We start from the raw sequence: 18,340 nt of genomic DNA, 5'->3' as shown, positions 1-18,340 counted from the left end.
TCAGTAAAATGAGAACTCAGCTTGCTGGGGGTAAAGTGTAGATGATTGGTGAAGGCAATGGCAAACCACCCCATTAAAAAGTCTGCCATGAAAACATCAGGATGCGACGTCACCCCAGAGTCGGAAACGACTGGTGCTTGTACATGGGATACCTTTACCTTTAACATAAGATAATATAATATATAACAGGGGTGGCCAAACTGTGGCTCGGGAGCCACATGCAGCTCTTTTACACATATTGTGTGACTCCCAGAAGTCAAGGAGGCTTAATTTCAGGTAAGCATGCTTCCTGGTGGCTTAATTTCAGGTAAGCCTCTGAGTGCTGCCCCATAGGTAGGCAACTATTTCTGCCATGTCTGAAGCAGGGAAGGAAAGAAAAATAGGCAGGCTTGCAAGCTCTTCTCCTCCAGCACAGAGGTCACTGGGAGACCTAGAGTGGAAAAAGAGAGTGCAAGAGCCAAAGGAGTCACTAGAAGGAGGAATGGAATTAAAGACAGCGGTGCAGGTTCCCCTTAGTGTCATAGCTCTTGTAGGAGCTATATTTACTTGGTGTCAAGGCAAAGAGATGCAAATGCTGGTCAAAGATTTATATGATGCATGTATGTCTCCTTCTCTCACTGATGCCAAAAAATAATTTCCTAACCGTTCCCTTTGTTGGTTTTATGACTCTCATACCCAGCTTTTGATATTTTTTTAAAAAGTCTCCTTCTAGCATGGTCATGTTGTAAAGTGCATACATATGTATTTTACCTTACTATGCAAATAAAGTATTAAGAGTTTTAATAAAGACATATGTGTAATATTTGTTCATGTCTTGTGGCTCTCAAACATCTGTTTATTCTATGTGGCTCTTATATTAAACAAGTTTGGCCACCCCTGATATATAACATGCATCTTCATTCAAATGCCATTCAGTGAACTGCATCTGAACAGTGTACTAAAGCTGAGAATTGTTGGTATGCAAAATGGTTCAACATGAGGAAATGTTTTGAAAGAGAATTTGGAGAGTGCGGCTTTCTGTTTAGCACTGGCTGGCTAGCTGGCTGATTTAGAACAAATGATCCCCAAAGGTCAAGATGATTGTTTACAGGGAAAAGATTCAAAACAAAAACTATTTGAATCCCAAAGAAGGTATGTTTGATCAGCTGGATTTGCCCAAACTAGGCCCCACATCTTCATAAAAGTGACATTCGTGTATTTTTAAGTTATATGAACCCTTTTTGCTTTGCAGATGATGAATTTAGTCCCAGTTGTGTTCACTTTCTAAAATGTAAATAGTCTAACAAAAGATGGCTGTAAAGGTATTCATGTGATAAAATTATAAGCATTATCTGTCTTCAGAAAAAGAAGAGATGGAACAAATGCTCCTTTCCCTGCAGTCAGTGGCAGAATTCTTCGGAGAAAGGAGCTAGTTAGAGGAAGGTTATATGGAATGACTCCTGGCAGACAAGGCTCCCTGTCCCCCTTTCTCTCTTTTTTTCCTCATTTGAAATTCATGAAGATGAAGTGCTGCTTTTGTTTCCCCGTCTCTGTGATGAGCCCCACTACTCTTGCCAAAAGCAAGCTAACACAGCATAACTGTTTTTCATCTAAACTGCATGTCCAACCTGCTTAGTCTTCAAAGAACATTGATGATACAGCTTTGATACCCAACTGCGGACTGACAAAGTACAGGGCACACATGCAGATGGTCATGATGAGAATTTTTAATCATCACTTTATCTTTCAGTGTGTTGATAAAACAATGGGCAGGGTGGGGGGAAGCCAAGTGGGAGAGAAGAAAGAGGAGGGGAGGATGATGTGAAAAGGAGGAATATTCATGAGACCAAAGTGGCTCTTGTTTTCATTGAGACAGCATTTTCAAAATAAACAAGGAAATCAGCAGTTTGGAAAAAAGATTCCCTGGAGGAGATTTTTAATCCATTACACTCCCATACAACAGAAAGGGTTACAAAGTGAATAAGAATAACCAAGGAAGACAAAGGATGCTGTCTATTTCTATCAAGAGATTCACTGTTTATTTAAGCACAAAAGCAAATTAAGATTAGCTTTATATAGTAATATGATTGTAAATTGGGATTGTGTGATTCCCAGTCTTAAATCCAACAGCTGGTTTCCATGGATCTTTTACAATGCTAAATTGTCCAAATGATAAATTAGGTTTTAATGTTTTATGATTTCTTTATACAAGCCCACAGCTAAGCAGTTTTATTACTCAGTCCATTGGCTTCTTCATGTCGATTGCTAGCAAACTAATTTCATTTTTACCTATGCAAAGTGTTATATAAGCTCCTGTGTGAGCTAAAGAAAATAACGAAAGAGTTATCTGAATCCACCCACATAAGTGGGAAGGTACAGTGTGTGTGTGTGTGTGGGGGGGGAACTATGTCATTCTCATTATTGATCACTGTGCTCTATTGTGTAATCTGGAGCTAGGATAAAAGGCCTGGTTCCAGTTTACCATTTTGTTCCACTCAATTTAATTCTTTTTACCCAGTTTAAGCTATTGTTTTCTAATCACATTCCCTAAGCTGCACAAAGGGGGGGGGGGGGTAGAGGATGGCATGCTTTTGCCTGTCATGTACATCAAACGTGGGGATGTAGTGGCTGTGTTGTCCCTGCTGTTTTCTGTACTCTTATAACTACATTAGCCAAACACCACAGAGTTCTCCTTTAATACCCAGCAATGTCAGCTAGAATGATTCCATGTTATGGAACAAGAAAGCAACCTTACTTAGAAAAGGCCTAAGTATGTATTTCTACTCTTTCCAAAAATAAATCAGACCTTTAATTTTCTATACTTAACAGTAATATTTTAATCACTTTAAACACATTTTTCCCTCCCCCCCCTTCTGAACATGGATTTCTGAGGGCCTTTGTAACTGCTGGTGCTAATATGGGACTATCTAGACAGCAATTGACATCTTCTTTCCTTCATGATGCATAATACAGCACAAACTGTTGGCCAGATGAAGAGATGAGGTGGTGCAGGTGAGGTAGGTAGGAACTGCAAGTGTAATGTTGTCAGCTGGTGACAATTTTTATGCACCGATAAGAATTGAGGACATTTGTTGGTGGTAGGAGACAATTTGCACTCTCAAATAATTTGGAATTGTTTGGTGCAGCACTAGTTTAATTCAAACAATTCATTTTGGGAGAGGGGGATCTTCTGCCATTCTCCAAACATGGGTCAAAGAGAGGTCTGAATGTTTACCCTTCCCCAGTAAGAGAACTGGCATTTTTTTCCTCAGCAGAGTCTTGAAAACAGCTAAACCCACAAGTGCTCTTACCCTAACTAGTGTAGAATCCTCCACTTGCTATATTATGAAGTAGGATGCTGCATCCATTCCATGACCTTCACCTAGGTGCAAGAGAGGTCTGACATTGGTTACTAGTTGAAGCAGCCTCATGCAGAATCAGCAAAGAGCAGGCAGCTGCATTTTCATCCCAAAGTGCAGCCTGTGCTATGAAATATCTCCAGTTCAAGAAATTCTAGGCAATCAGCAGAAGGGGAGGGGACTATATTGGTCACATATGTTATGAGCATGGAGGAACAGGATCCCACCACCAGAGTTTCTCTCAATGTTGGCCAAAAGGACAGTCCCACATGGACACACAAGACTAGTTTTGGCATTTTGCCACAATGCACTGAATATATCAAGAGGGGCTTATCTGGCTTATAAATCAGCTCCAAGGCCAGTTCTGCTATGAGGGCAGTATCACATTCTGTCAGTAAACAGTCTCTTTGGCTGCATGAGAAACAGAGCCCTTGACCATTCCTTTCATCTGTTTGGCAGTAGGCTTCCTTCCTTCCTTCATGGCCTGCTTTGCAAGGCACTCCAATCTGGAATCTAAACTAAGGATGCTGCTCTACTCCAGCTTTCTGTTCTCATATAATTGTGGAACCTCTGTCTATAGTCTTCAGGTTTTTGTGGGACTTTTGAAACAGGCTGCAACAAGGTGACAGGGAAGAGAATGAATGCGTGCATAGGTTTTGGGGTTTTGGTTTATGTAGGCAGAAATTTAAATATGAACACAGTGTCGATGCGCTTAGAGACCAAGAGGGTGATTCTTAGCGACGCAAGAGTGAAGGCTGTACACAGTAGCTGTAAAACCACTATATACATTTATTTACAACACCACTCACTCTTCTGACTGACAATATGTTCCGCTGCACTCCAACTCCATTAACCCACAATCACCACAGTTACTCTGTACATTTATACATTGGACAGCCAATCAGCAACTTGCTGTGTCATGCTGACTCTGCTGGCTGATGCAATCCCTCTGGCAGCCAGCCACCTGCTGTCATGTAGATCATCTAAGCCTCTAGATCTACTTTCTGTTCTGCAGCACATGCTATAAGCTGTCTCTTTACATATAACAGTGACACCCCTCCTCAGGTTATAGCTAGTGCTGTCATCCATACATTACAACATTGCTTATACATATTGATCATTTCACCATCAATACATTGGTTACATTTCTTTTCATATATACATTGCTTACAGTTCAGTATTTCCATTCCCCGGAACACTTGTGTTAACGCACACACATTTTGCTCTGCTTGCCAATTAACCTGCAAGCTCATTCTTATCAGTTGGCACTCTGCCCAGACTGACCATATCTCCTCAGTTGGCTCTGTTCCCAGACTGAGCACTTTCCTTATCTTTTTGCTGGCTTGTTTCCCAGACCTGTTGGAAACAGTACCGTGTAGTTTCAGTACAGGCGCACATACTTTTCCAATTCACATTTTTACAGATTTCAGCCTTTTTACACATAGCTTAACATTGTTTCATTTTTAACACTCACAGTTTGGAAATGTTCGCATTTTAGCTTCAGTTTTACAATCATCGTTTAGTTACAGCTTATCACACATCTTCAAACAGTAAGTTTGTTTAATGTTACAGCATTGCTTTCATTTGTACATTGCACCCTTTTTAATTCAGTTATTGCTTACAGCCTCTCCTTCCAGGCTTTGCTTATGTGTCTCCTTGCTCTCCAAGAGACATCTTGTTCAACAGCTCCAGCACACTGGGATATGTTTTAGGATGGTCATCGTATACATAAGTATAACCTCCCTCTTCCATAGTGAAAGAAGTATCCACATGTACATCTGGTGCACTTACACAGCCCCTTGGCTTTCCATCTGGCAAACTATCTCCATTGCCCAGATAATTTATATCAGCCTCAAAACCATATCTTTTGGGCGGTACACCTTTATTTTCTCTTGCCGAGACTCTGACTTCAACAGGCTCCCTTTTTACAGCCTCAGAAGTCTCTTGCTGTTTACTGCTATCAGAACTGCTCGCACTGTCATCCTGCTGCAGAGAGTGAGCCTGCTTGCTTTCTGGCTTTTGCCCCTCCTCACTTGTCAGAGACAGTTGCAGCTTCGTTTCTCTGGGCATTTCATTAGCATGAATTTTAGACCAATTTTCATCCTCGCAAAACGAGGCAGACCTGCTCAGCTTTATCAAGTCATTACTGTCCACAAATCTCCAGGACTTCATGCCGTTCTACTACCCCACAAACACAAGCTTTTTGCTTTTGGGACCTCCCTTCCTCCTCTTATCCAGAGGAATATTCACCCAAGCCTTTGATCCAAATATTCTAAGGTGATCCAGGGATGGCTTTCTTCCATACAGGACCCTGTAGGGTATGTCGTTTATAGCCTCCGTCCACAAGCGATTAGAAATATAACAGAACGCTTTCAAGGCTTCACCCCAGTATGCCTGCCTTAGACCACTATCTTCTAACAAAGCATGGCAGATACCCTGGAGTACTCCCCCTCTCCGTTCCACGATCCCGTTCTCCCATGGAGAGGAAACATTGGCAACTCTATGTTCTATGCCCTCTTGCCTCAAATAGTTGGCAAACTCTTTGTTTAGAAACTCACCTCCCTGGTCAGTCTGAATTGAGGCAATTTTTGCATTCAACTGTTTTTGCACCCTTCTAGCCCAGTACTTGAAGGTTGCACAGACATCACTTTTGTGCTTAATAGCATACACCCACGCAAACCTGCTGTGGTCATCGACCAAAATCAACCCAAACCTGTTTTTAGAAACACTGGGTGCATACGGCCCCACCAGGTCAGCATGTATTAATTGGAGTCGGCTCTCAGACACTCGTTCACTCCGTTTAGTCGATGGAAATGCCCTTGATTTGGCTTCTTTACAAACATTGCAATCTAGGAAGGCATTACATTTGTCAACTTTCACTCCCTCTAATATCTCCAGAGTTTTATTAATTGTGTGGTAGCTGGCCCAGCCTTCTATGCAGCCTATTAATGCACCTGCTGTGTGGCTGTCTATTCCACACAGTCTGCGCCTTCCCCACATTTTGTATAAGCTCATACACATTAGCTCTTAGAGTGCCTTTAGCCAGCTGTTTACCCTGCTTCAAAATTTCACAGCCCTGCCTATCAAATATTACGGTAAACCCAGCTCTTGCCAAGACGGAGACACTTAACAAATTAGTCTCTAACTCTGGCACACATAACACATTATCAAAGCTGTGATTAAGTCTAGGAAAATAGACTGTGCCTTGGCAAAGCACGCTCGCTTGTCTCCCATCAGCTAAGCTCACCGTTTTCTGCTCAGCTGGTCTGCAGTCCAGCAGCTGTTCTTCCTGGCAGCAGAATATCTGGGTAGCCCCAGAGTCTAGAACCCAGGGCAGACTCTGCAGTCCCGAACCAGTTCTTACCACAGTTGCCTGGGGTGTCCTTGAAGACTGCTGCCGGCTCTTTCTCTGCTGCTGCTGAGGACAAAATCTTTGTAGATGCCCGAGCTGTTTGCACAGATAACAGCGCTTCCTCCGCACCTGCAGGGCTTTCTCCTCCTCTTTAGCTTGCCAGCTGGAACCAGCCCCAACAGACCTCGGCTTATCTTCTCCTTTGGGTCGAGTCTGCTCTCCCTTGCTCTCCAGCTGCCTCTGCTCTTCTGCCAGGAGTTTGCTGGTCACGTAAGGCAAAGTTAGCTTGTCGGCATCCTGCCCTTCAAATGCTATCACCAGCATGTCATATCTCTTGTCCAGAGAGCTCAATATGATGTACGCCTTATCTTCCTCAGCCACCGCTTTCCCTCTTGCTTCTAGCTCTTGGAAACAATTAGACATACCGTCGAGGTGGTCCCTCATCGACTCCCCGGCCAGCATACGTTTCCTGTAGAGCCTCCTCCACAGGGATATCAGCGAACCTGCTGACTTCTGTACATACACAGCCTTGAGAGCTTCCCAAGCCTCCTTTGCTGTCTGGTGCCCACGGACATGCACCAGCTGGTCATCTGAAACACTTAGAATGATTGTGGCTAGAGCTTTTTGATCCTGAACGGCCTCTGCCGGCGTGGGACTAGCTGGAGGAGCTGACACACAGTCCCAAAGCCCCTCTTTCTTCAGGAAATGCTCTAACCTCAGCGACCAGGTGTTGTAGTTGGTAGTGGTGAGCTTCTCCACCAGCACTGTAGCTGCTGCTGTAGCCATCCTGCTCAGACTCCTTTCAGCCACTGCTGGTCTCACCTCCTAGGCAGCCTCTGGAGCAAGTCAGCGTCCTTTCTTTACCACCTCTCTCAGGTCTTCTAGGCGCAGCGGAAGCGTGCTGGGCCCATAACCCTGTCGATGCGCTTAGAGACCAAGAGGGTGATTCTTAGCGACGCAAGAGTGAAGGCTGTACACAGTAGCTGTAAAACCACTATATACATTTATTTACAACACCACTCACTCTTCTGACTGACAATATGCTCCGCTGCACTCCAACTCCATTAACCCACAATCACCACAGTTACTCTGTACATTTATACATTGGACAGCCAATCAGCAACTTGCTGTGTCATGCTGACTCTGCTGACTGATGCAATCCCTCTGGCAGCCAGCCACCTGCTGTCATGTAGATCATCTAAGCCTCTAGATCTACTTTCTGTTCTGCAGCACATGCTATAAGCTGTCTCTTTACATATAACAGTGACACACAGAACTGCATATGAGGTTACTGGGTTCACCAGAGATGGTTTTAGATATAAAGCTGTTTGACTTCCCCTGCAGATATTACAGACATTTAAAGGTTTTGTTTTAGAGGTTAATCTAGATGTCCTCTTACACTTCACACATTATAATCACAGTCTTGATCATACTCCACTTTGTTCCTTTTGTTAAGACCAGGGCTCTTTTTCTAGCAGGAGCTCCTCTGCATATTAAGCCACGGCCCCCTGATGTAGCCAATCCTCCAAGAGCTTAGAGGGCTCTTAGTATAGGGCCAACTGTAAGCTCCAGGAGGATTAGCTACATCAGGGGGCATGGCCTAACATGCAGAGGAGCTCCTGCTAGAAAATGAGCCCTGGTTAAGACTATTAGATTATTTTTCCTCTGGCAAGATAGCTATTCTCCTCTCATAAAGAGCAATAATTCTGTCTTTTGGCATATTTAGGGCCACATCTAAACCCTTTACCAAAACCCTCTTTTCCAATTAACAGTGACCCTTTTCGCACACAGCTTACCACAGGGTCGCATTCCTGTTCTCTCCACAGCATCCATCGGATTTTCCATTATCTGCACCGAAGTTACAGGAAGTGCCGCTGCTTTTGCATAGCAAATGTAAACTGCTAAAACCCAGTTTACGTTTGCTGCGCAAAAGCCACGGCACTTCCTGTAACTCCGGCGCAAATAATGGGAAATCCAACAGACGCTGCTGAGAGAACAGGAACGTGTCCACGTGGTAAGCTGTGTGCGAAAACAGTCAGTCTTTGTACATGGGACCTTAGGCTTGAACTGGAGAAATATAATTCCCTCTGAAGATGAGTGTTCCTTTGTTTTTCATACAGAAACTATTTAACTTGTTGGGAACAATTTCTGAACGGAGCCTCCTCTAGGCTCAAAGTCACACCACTCTGGCTCTGAACCAGACTCTGCTTCAGGTGTAGGCTCTCCTCACATTACAGAGACTCTCAAAAGCAGCCAGTCTCTGATCCATACACTCCAACTCCTTCAACTTTACAACTTTTGCTAACTGACTAACTGACCCCCTTTCTTGACAGTTAGCTGCAGTTCCCCAATCAGAGTGAGTTCCATTAGCTGTCATTCATATGCACTGCCTCTAAGCATGCATATGCCTGCAGTCAGTCTTGCAGAACTTTTTTCAGTTTCTAATAATCTACAGCATCTCAGGCATTTCACAAGCAATACATAGTTAAAGCAATCCCAGAAAAGAAGAGCCCCCTAATTGGGCCCATTGGGTCTTGGGCCAAGCTGTTGCTACAGCTCTCTGCTCTGCATCATCAGATGGAGCCATTTTAGTCATGCAAAAGGGGCACATCCCTTGGGAAACCTTCAGGGTGGAGTCCACTACAGGCCAGCAAGTAATACATCTGACTTGTTCAGTCATCCTTCAATCCTGGAACTTTTATTTGCTCTCTTTCTTTATACAGTTAATGAATAGTATCCCTTTAATTATAGTCCTGTTGTTTCTCCCTTAGACTTGAAGCTACACTGAGCTAGCTCTGCTTTACCTTTAGAACAATAACAATAAAATTTATAAACCATCCTTCCCTGAAGGCAGTGTACATTTGAATAAAAACATACAATAGTTAAAATACAATAGATAGGAAAATACATGCCCTGTGAAACTGAGTTAGGTCTTGCGGGGCACAGATATCACTAGGCAGATCCAGATGGGTAGCTGTGTTGGTCTGAAGCAGCAGAATAAAGTTAGAGTCCAATGGCACTTCACTATTTTCCAGGGCCATAGCCACGATTTGGAAGATCGGGGAGCATTTACATTTTTCAGGGGGCACTGATGCCCCCTAGAGCCCCACACAACTTTTCCTCTAGTTGTTCTCCCTCTCTGACACCCTCCCCTCCCCCCTAAGGAAGGAAGGGTGGTGATGAGAGTGACAGGCAGGAGAATGGGCAACAATCAGGGCTGGGAGAAAGGAGAAGGACACAAGAAGGCGGCGATCAGGGCTGAGAGGGAGGGGAAGAGGCCAGAAGAAGCCGGATCAGGGCTGAGACTGGAAGGAAGGGGAAGGAGGCAGGGAGAAGGTGGCAATCAGGGCTGGGACTGGGAGGGAGGGGAAGGAGGTGGAGAGAAGGTGGCGATTGGGACTTGGAAGGGAGGGAGGGAAAGAGGCCAGGAGAAGCTGGTGATCGGGACTAGGGCTGGGGCTGGGACTGGGAGGGAGGGGAAGGAGGTGGGGAGAAGGCGATCGGAGCTTGGAAGGGGGGGAGGGAAACTGGGAAAGAGGCCAGGAGAAGTCGGTGATCCAGGCAGAAGCAGCCCCCCACCTCCCTGCCAGTTAAAGGGCCTGATGATCAGCTGTTTCGCTGGCCCTTTAACTAGCATGGGGGCTGGGGCTGTTTCTGCCTCCAGCCCCGCAGTGCTATTTTAATGGTGGAGAAGGGAGGGTGGTGGCGAGGGGCAAGCAAGGAAGAGCTTCCCTTCCCTCCTGTCCTCTCCCTGCTGCTCTCCCCACCACCACCCTCCCTTCCTTCCCCACCATTAAAATAGTGCTAGTTGTGCTAGTTAAAGGACCTGTGCTAGTTAAAGGACCCATGAAACAACTGATCGGGGGCCCTTTAACTCCAATGGGAGGCTGGAACTGCATCTGCCTTCACCTGCCAAATGCTCACAGGGCCAGCAGCAGCCCCCAGAACCATGGCAGAGGCCTCAGAGGCTGCTTCGGGCCTCCAGTCAGGGGGCCTCACCCAGAAGTCAGGGGGCTGTGCCCCTACAGACCCCCTCGTAGCTACGGGCCTGCTATTTTCCTCTGGAATTAAATCTAAACAATTATAACCTTATAGCTTGTTATTCTTGTTTGCATCTGTTATAGCATGTCATTATATTGTATGCTTGTATGCTAATTTGCTGTTCAACCTCTGCCTTGTATGTATGGACTGATAAATTTCATTCCAGTTGGTTTGAGAAAGTGTGCATGCACTTGAAAGCTCACACCCTGAATAAAACTTTGTTGGTCTTAAAGATGACATTGAACTCTAACTTCATTCTATTACTAGGTAGATAATTCCACCAGGCTGGGACCAAGGCTGACGAAGCTCTGGCTCTAGTCAAGGCAGCCAGATGTCTTTTTGGACCATGGATCACTAGTAGATATTGATCCCCCAAGCATAAAGCTCTTTGGGGGACATACTAGGGGAGAAGTCCTGTAGGTACATTCCTCCAAGATCATTAAGGGCTTGAAGAGAATCCAGTATTCAGTTAGGAGCACATGCAGCTGGCTGGGCACAAGTTAAATTTGTACTGTCATTGGGGTACCCATGTTAGTACCCATGTTGCTGCATTCCAGGCAAGCTGTAACTTCCAGGTCAACTTCAAGGGTAGCCCTACATACAGCAAGTTACAGTAGTTCAGCATTGAGGTGACCATTGCATCGATCACTGTGGCAAAGTCAGAGCTAGAGAGGAAGGGGGCTAGCTGCCTGATCTGGCAAAGTTGAAAAATCCCAGCCTGGCAACATGTGTATCCTGAGCGCATTGATAAAGAGAAGCCCAGGAACACATCCAAGCTCTTGACAGTTGGCACTGGTATCAGTAGCATGTCATTGAGGGCTGGGAGTTGACACCCCACCCCCAGCCACAGGACCTCTGTCTTTGATGGATTCAGCTTCAAATCTCTGCTTCAACCATCCAGTAATGGCCTAAAGTCCTGCCCAAATTTAGTGGGGTGGCAGCTGTCCATCCAACAACAAATATAGCTGGGTGTCATCAGCATACTGGTGACAGCCCAGCCCAAAACTCCAAACCAGCTGGTTGAAGGGGTGCATATAGATGTTAACAGGGCGGGCCCTGCCACTAGGCAATTGCCTAGGGCACTGGCCTTCTGGGGGCACCAAATTGGGCACCCCCATGTGACTCAGTGATATTATCAGTGCAGGAGGGGCACCAGAAGTTACGCTTGTTTAGGGTGCCAGTCAGTCTAGGGCCAGCCCTGGATGTTAAACAGTGTAAGAGAAAGGATTGACTTCGGGCTATAGTTTGACATTGGATTCAATGTTTCTCTGGGCTATCATCTGATGTCAAATTATCCTCTTTTTTTGCTTTTAGGGCTTCCTCACAAGCTAGGCTTTACTTCCACTCTTCCTACAAGCAGGTCTTCTTCAGGTACCCCCCAGCCAGCCCCCCACACGACTTCTGTCCTACCTGTGCAACCTCCTTCCCCTTGCTGGGCCCATGTTTTTATCAGCTTCTGGCCTAGGAGAGGAGAAGCCATTCTGTCCATTGCAGTCCCTTTCTTCCTTCTCTTTTTTTTAACATTGATTGCAAGCAGTATTGCTGCGTAAATGGAGAGGATTTTTTTTTTGCAAGAGAGTAAATAGTGAGAAGAGAGCAGAGAATGGGAAAATGCTTCAACCCTTTAAACTGAAGTGAAAAGCTGCTAATATGCCCAAGGTCACTGCTGCTATCTGAGATGAAAGAAAAGTGTAGGAAGAAGTTAAGACTGGAGTTTTCCTCCACACACACAAATCATCTATCATCACTGCTGCTACAACCCTATGTGATAATTCTGAGCCAAAAATAAATGTGAATTTTGAGGCTCTGTTTTGAAAATTAAAATTAAAAATCTAGCAATGCAGCGCTGGAAAGGTCAACTGGAAATTCAGTTTTTCTTGCTTATTACTAGGTAAAGTTCAAAGATAGGACTTGCAGGGCTTCCACAATGGTAGAACTTGTTGCACTTTGTCACATCAGAAATCTCAGAACCTTGCAAGCATTTAAGAGTTATGATGGCAAGAAATTATGAAAGGATATCTTATGGCTGTGTACCTTCTCTGCATACTTAAAATAAGAAAAGGCTACCTAAAATCAAACATGGAAAATGCTGACACATATCAGGATATTTCCAACCTGTTATAGATGGCTCATGTGATAATTTAGCTTCATACTGCAATAAGCAGGCAAAAGGACAAATGTAAGTAAATTTCTACTTCAGAGTGAGGATCTCATGAGGACTATTGATCTTATTGACTGGTCATTGAAACCCTGCTATACATTGGAGGGGGTGATGGGAACTGAAAATTGCATTACTTGAAATTACTAAATCAATATTTAACAGTTAGTAGTAGTTGATCTCATGTGCATCATTAATAAAGCAAAGGTGAAATGAACCACCCAGAAGAGACATATTTCAAGGTCTTTCATGTAATTATGATTTGCGGAACCTTAGTGTAGAGTAACAAGGAAAGTTATATTCCTGTCACACTTAAAGAAATGGAATCACCAACAATGTATTGTTTCTTCTTCATTTCCTCTTTACAACTCTTCTGTCATAATTTAGGCTACTGTCAGCACATAAAATGGTAGAGTTTTAGTAACGGATCTTCTATTTATATACCCATGAGGTAGGTTATTTAGATTGTTTGGGTGCATTAACATTCTCCAGGAATATTTTCATCTTTCATTCTGTAGTGTAAATAAATACATTCCATAAAAAGAAAGCATGCATCTGATGAGATGCATCAGTCTTGTGATGAACATTTAGCCCTATCACATTCCCAGCAGCACCTGCTATCTCACAAGGAATGTCTTCATAAATGCATATTGCAAAATGGCAACTGCACCAAAACAATTGTAGCCAAGACAATTGTGTCTTCCGGTACCTTAAAAACTACCAAATATATTGTTGCATAAGTTTCATAAGTCAAAGCTCACTCAATCAGGTATTAAGGATTCCACAACAGGTACCTGCATGACCCCCACAATATGTCTAGAGAGGCAAACCAACTCAGGCCCCACAAGGCTAACAGCTCCCAGCCTATTGGTTCGTATTGTCTAAGGTTAATGTCTAAATAAGACTGTATTCATCACACATTTCACTCTTGACCTTCAAGATACTGATTCAGAGTCAACTGAGAAGCCTATTTATCTAGCTAGAGGATCACTATACATTGGGTCCATTCAGATGGAATAAAAAAAATCATGGTTTATTTAAATTAATCATAATTAATTGACCTTCCTATTCCATCTCACCATGCTAGCTATGATAATGAGGGGCCCTCTGTACAAGATCTGCAGCTGGCTTATTGACTATGGTTACATATGAACATGATATCCTAGTGTAATCCTGGTTTGTTTCTTGGTCACATTCCATGCCAACAGCACCTACAGAGTTGCCTGGTCAAAACAGGTCAACAGTGAAAGTGTGTTTGCATTTAGACAGTTCTTGCTTGCACCAAACCTCTCCCTGCTCTTAACTCTGAGTCTGCCTTGAAACAGTCTGCTTCCACTTCTGCTCTTTTAGAAACCCAGCAATGCAGCACATTCTTTCCCATTTTTAAGGGAAAAAGCAACATCAGTTTGGAACCCTGACTGACAGCAAGAAAGGGGTTCATACTTGTTTGGATTATAGTTATGTGGTTTGTTTAAGGAGGCATAGCTCAGTGACCAATTGCACTCTATATCTGTCTTCCCTTGAAAAGAGTTTGGAAACTTCAATTGGTGCAAATGCTACAGCTAGGATGCTGACTGGAGTATTTCATAGGGACTACAGCATGATAGTCCATCTACACCATCTCCCAGTCTATTTCTGGTCACAATTCAAGGTGGTGGTGTTGACCTTTAAAGCCCTACATGGTTTGGGCCCAGTATATCTGAAGGACCGCATACTCCCTCACAACCCTCTCCCCCTCCACACACACACAGCTATGGTTATCTTTCAAGACCCTGTTTTCGGTGTCTCACATTCTGAGGTTAGGCAGGTGGCAACCCGACAGAGGACCTTCTTAGTTGCAGCACCAAAACTCTGGAATTCTCTGCCAAAGAGACTCACTTGTGTTTTTAGTATATAAGTTTTTAAGCTGTTAGCTTTCTTCATAGCCCTGATAAGGGCAGGTCAGGGTATAAATGCTGTAAATTAATATGAATGAATGAATGAATGAATGAATGAATGAATGAATGAATGAATGAATGAATGAATGTCATTCCAAGAGTGGTTAAAACTTCCCATGAGAACATTCTTCACCTTTGCCCTGCAGATGAGTAAACTGGTGATGCAATAAGGCCTTTTTGTCAGATCATGAGTACTGCAAGGCAGGCTATGATAGCAGCTCTGTCTCTAGTGGAGAAGCAGGAATCTATGAAGACAAGTCAGGATTTACTGATTATCTAAAAGTCAAATCCTTGTTTCACTAACTATAATTAAAATAAACAATGAGTTTATATTATATTGATATCACTACACTGTTATTAATGAATGTATCATCTTTAATTGCTATATGCTAAATTATATACTACATTTATTATGTTGATATTCTGTGCACTTAAATATCCAGAGTTATAAACTGAGAGTATTTGGGGTGGTTGCATGAAGACACCCAGAACACTAGGTTTGTGTTAGGTCCTGACTACAGATGGGCATGAACCTAAAAAAAGATGGTTGGGATTCAGGGCAGTCCCCAAACTGAACCCCAAACAGAGCCAGACAGGCTCCACCTGAACCAAATCAGTCTGGGAAGTTTGGTTCTCTGATTCTCCCAGCCACAAGAGGAAAATGGGAAGCCTTTCTCATGGTGGTGGCTTGCTGCAGACAAGAGAAAGGGGGGACTACTTGGGAAGTGACTTCCACCTTTCCCTTGACAGTGGCTCACCAGGAGAAAGGGGGGAACCACCCCAAAAAACCCTTCCTTTTCCCCTTTCTGCTGTCCCTGATGCCATGAGAAGTGGATGGAGATCCCCTGGGAAAAGGCTTCATTTAACTGTTCAGTTTTGCTCCCCATGCCTTTGAAGCATGGAACAAAACTGAAGGACTAAATGGCTGCCAGCCATTTAAACCTAAAGGCTGAGCAGCAGACCTCACCCTGCTCAGCTGCTAGGTTTAAATGGCCGACCCCAAATAGCCAAAGTGAACCGGCCAGAAGTTGGGTAAATGTTCAGGGAATGTGCCTTCCATGAACATCAGTTCCTGAGCTCCAAACCGACTCAGATTTGACTCAAATTTTGGTTTGTGAACCAATTCATGCCTATTCCTTGCTCACTGCTATCAGGAGTTATTTCTCTGCAGCCTTGAGTATGCCAATATATTTATGACAGAGTACCACTTCTTCTCCTGTCTCCAAGTGCCATCTAATGTTCACCTACAGCCGCCCTGAGCCTGCTTCGGCGGGGAGGGCGGGATATAAATTTAAAATTATTATTATTATTACAACCTCTTTATTATGTGGACCCATGGAGAGGAAGCCTTGAACAATTCCACTGGGATTTCAACAATGCTACTAGCAATATGTATGAATCAACTCCTTAACTTTGTTAGATGTCTGCAATGAGGTAAAAATTGTTAAACTCAGTAAATTTTAAAGTACATCTGATTAGTGGATCCTCCTATGTAGCAGGCAGGGATGAAAGACTCCAGCAATGAGAATGGCTGAATTTAGAGACTGAATGGGACTTCCATGCAAGGACCACCTGATAGGTTAATGTATTTGACACTGATATTAACGTTGAAAAAAGGAATGCTGAAGCAGCTTTGAGTCGTCAACCCATAGCTAGTTATGAAGAAGGCAGACAAGTTATCTCTGAAGGCCATCTAAAAGAAACATTTGGGGCTGCTGAGTCCATTGTGTAAGCAAATTACACCACAGTCACCCATTTTACTCATTGTTCTTTTTTCTTTTTTTTTAGAAAACTCACAGTAAAAACAAACAGAAGATAGACTATAATAATCAATAACCAGGCTGGGAGGGGGGAGGCTTAATATTACTAATGTAATCTTTGCAGTTTAATGAATGCAGTGTTTCTCTTCTAATTCCATGTCTCTTTTGCACATAAATTAACAGTGGGGAGAATTTCTCCCATACTTGCATGGCTCTTAAATCTTTGAAAGCATCCACTGTGGCCTAATTATTTTCAGTTAAAATGCTCATATAGTGCTTTTTTAATTCATGATTCTCATCAGCAAGCTTCAGAAAGGTTTTACAGCTCCTTTGAAGATTTGTTAGGAATTGCAAAAGTAAAGGAAGCCTTGTGTTTTCATAACGCCTGGGTCCTGGAGGCTCTTGAAAGACACAGTAATTGTGAATCAAGGAATAATACACTCCTGTAAAATGAGTTTTTAATTACTGCAGTGCACTAAGATGGTTCACTGGGGCCATAAATGTCATCACAGAATATATTGTCTAAAAGATTCTAACACTTTCTTTTAAATGAAGACTGAGTTCCCATACACTCAATTTTCAAACTGCCAAAAGTTTGTTGAAGTCTATGGGTTTGCTACTGATTTACTCTGGGACAGATGGAGCGTCAGTTATATTTTCCAGATTTTTGTTGCAATATCATCCATTCTATTTCATGATTTTTGGCTTTGGTAACTCATGTGTAGTGTTCCCTCTAAGCTGTTAGTGTGAGCTAGCTCACAGATTTTTAGCCTCCAGCTCACACATTTTTGTCTTAGCTCAGGAAGAAGCACACTAATTTATGCAGTAGCACACTAATTTATGCAGTAGCTCACAACTTTAATGCCAGTAGCTCACAAAGTGGAATTTTTGCTCACAAGACTGCAGTTTAGATGGAACATTGCTCATGAGGTGTCCAAGGATTTTTTTCCTGACACCCCCAAGTGCATAAAGCTTTATATAATTATTGTGGTCAGGTTTTATTAACCAGTTAAGGTACAGTGTCCTTAAGGTATTCTGATTTCTAGTTGTGAATATACCGAAAGCTGAAGATAAACTACCCTGCTCAAAGTACAAAAAAAGAGTATAAAATGGTATCATTTCCTCTGTACATTAATTTGTTTTGCCTTTCTGTCAAAAAGGTTTTTGGAGTACTACAAAAACCACAAAATTGTTGAACAGAGAAATTGTGCCACCTTCATCCATCCACCCATAACATTAGAACTAGCAATAAAATGTATTTTATAGTATTGTTTCAATCAAACCCTGCAAAGTGCCCACTTACTTGGAGTCCTCATAGGCTTCCCAATCCCCAGGTCCTAGCGGGGGATCTCCCGGTTTTACAGGCTTCCCCCCACCCCCAGCCAGCTGGCTGGCGGGGGGAAGCCCTGCCCCCATAGTCTCCATGTACCTCTAGAGCTCCGACAGGTTGAGAAACCTGCAAACAGATCCATTTTTAAAATGTGTGCCTTTAAAGTTGAGCAGGAATCAGGAAACAGGAAGTGCTTTATGGGGAAGGGTCAGCAGCATGTTCGTCAGAGCACAGACCCTCCATTTGTTTTGCTTTCATTTTCAGAGCAAGTAAAGTTGTGGAGGAACCAAACCCAGTAATTGTGTGTGTATGAGAGAGAGAGAGAAAGGGGGGGAAGGGGATTCCCCAGTTTGGAGGCCCTCCCCCCACTTTAAAAAGGGAAGGGGGGAGGGAAATGTCTACTGGGCACTCTATTATTCCCTAT

The sequence above is a fragment of the Heteronotia binoei genome, chromosome 4 (genome assembly GCF_032191835.1).
Source record: "Heteronotia binoei isolate CCM8104 ecotype False Entrance Well chromosome 4, APGP_CSIRO_Hbin_v1, whole genome shotgun sequence".
In the NCBI taxonomy this organism is placed as follows: Eukaryota; Metazoa; Chordata; class Lepidosauria; order Squamata; family Gekkonidae; genus Heteronotia; species Heteronotia binoei.
The sequence above is the reverse complement of the archived record's forward strand: the minus strand, read 5'-3'. Positions refer to the sequence as shown.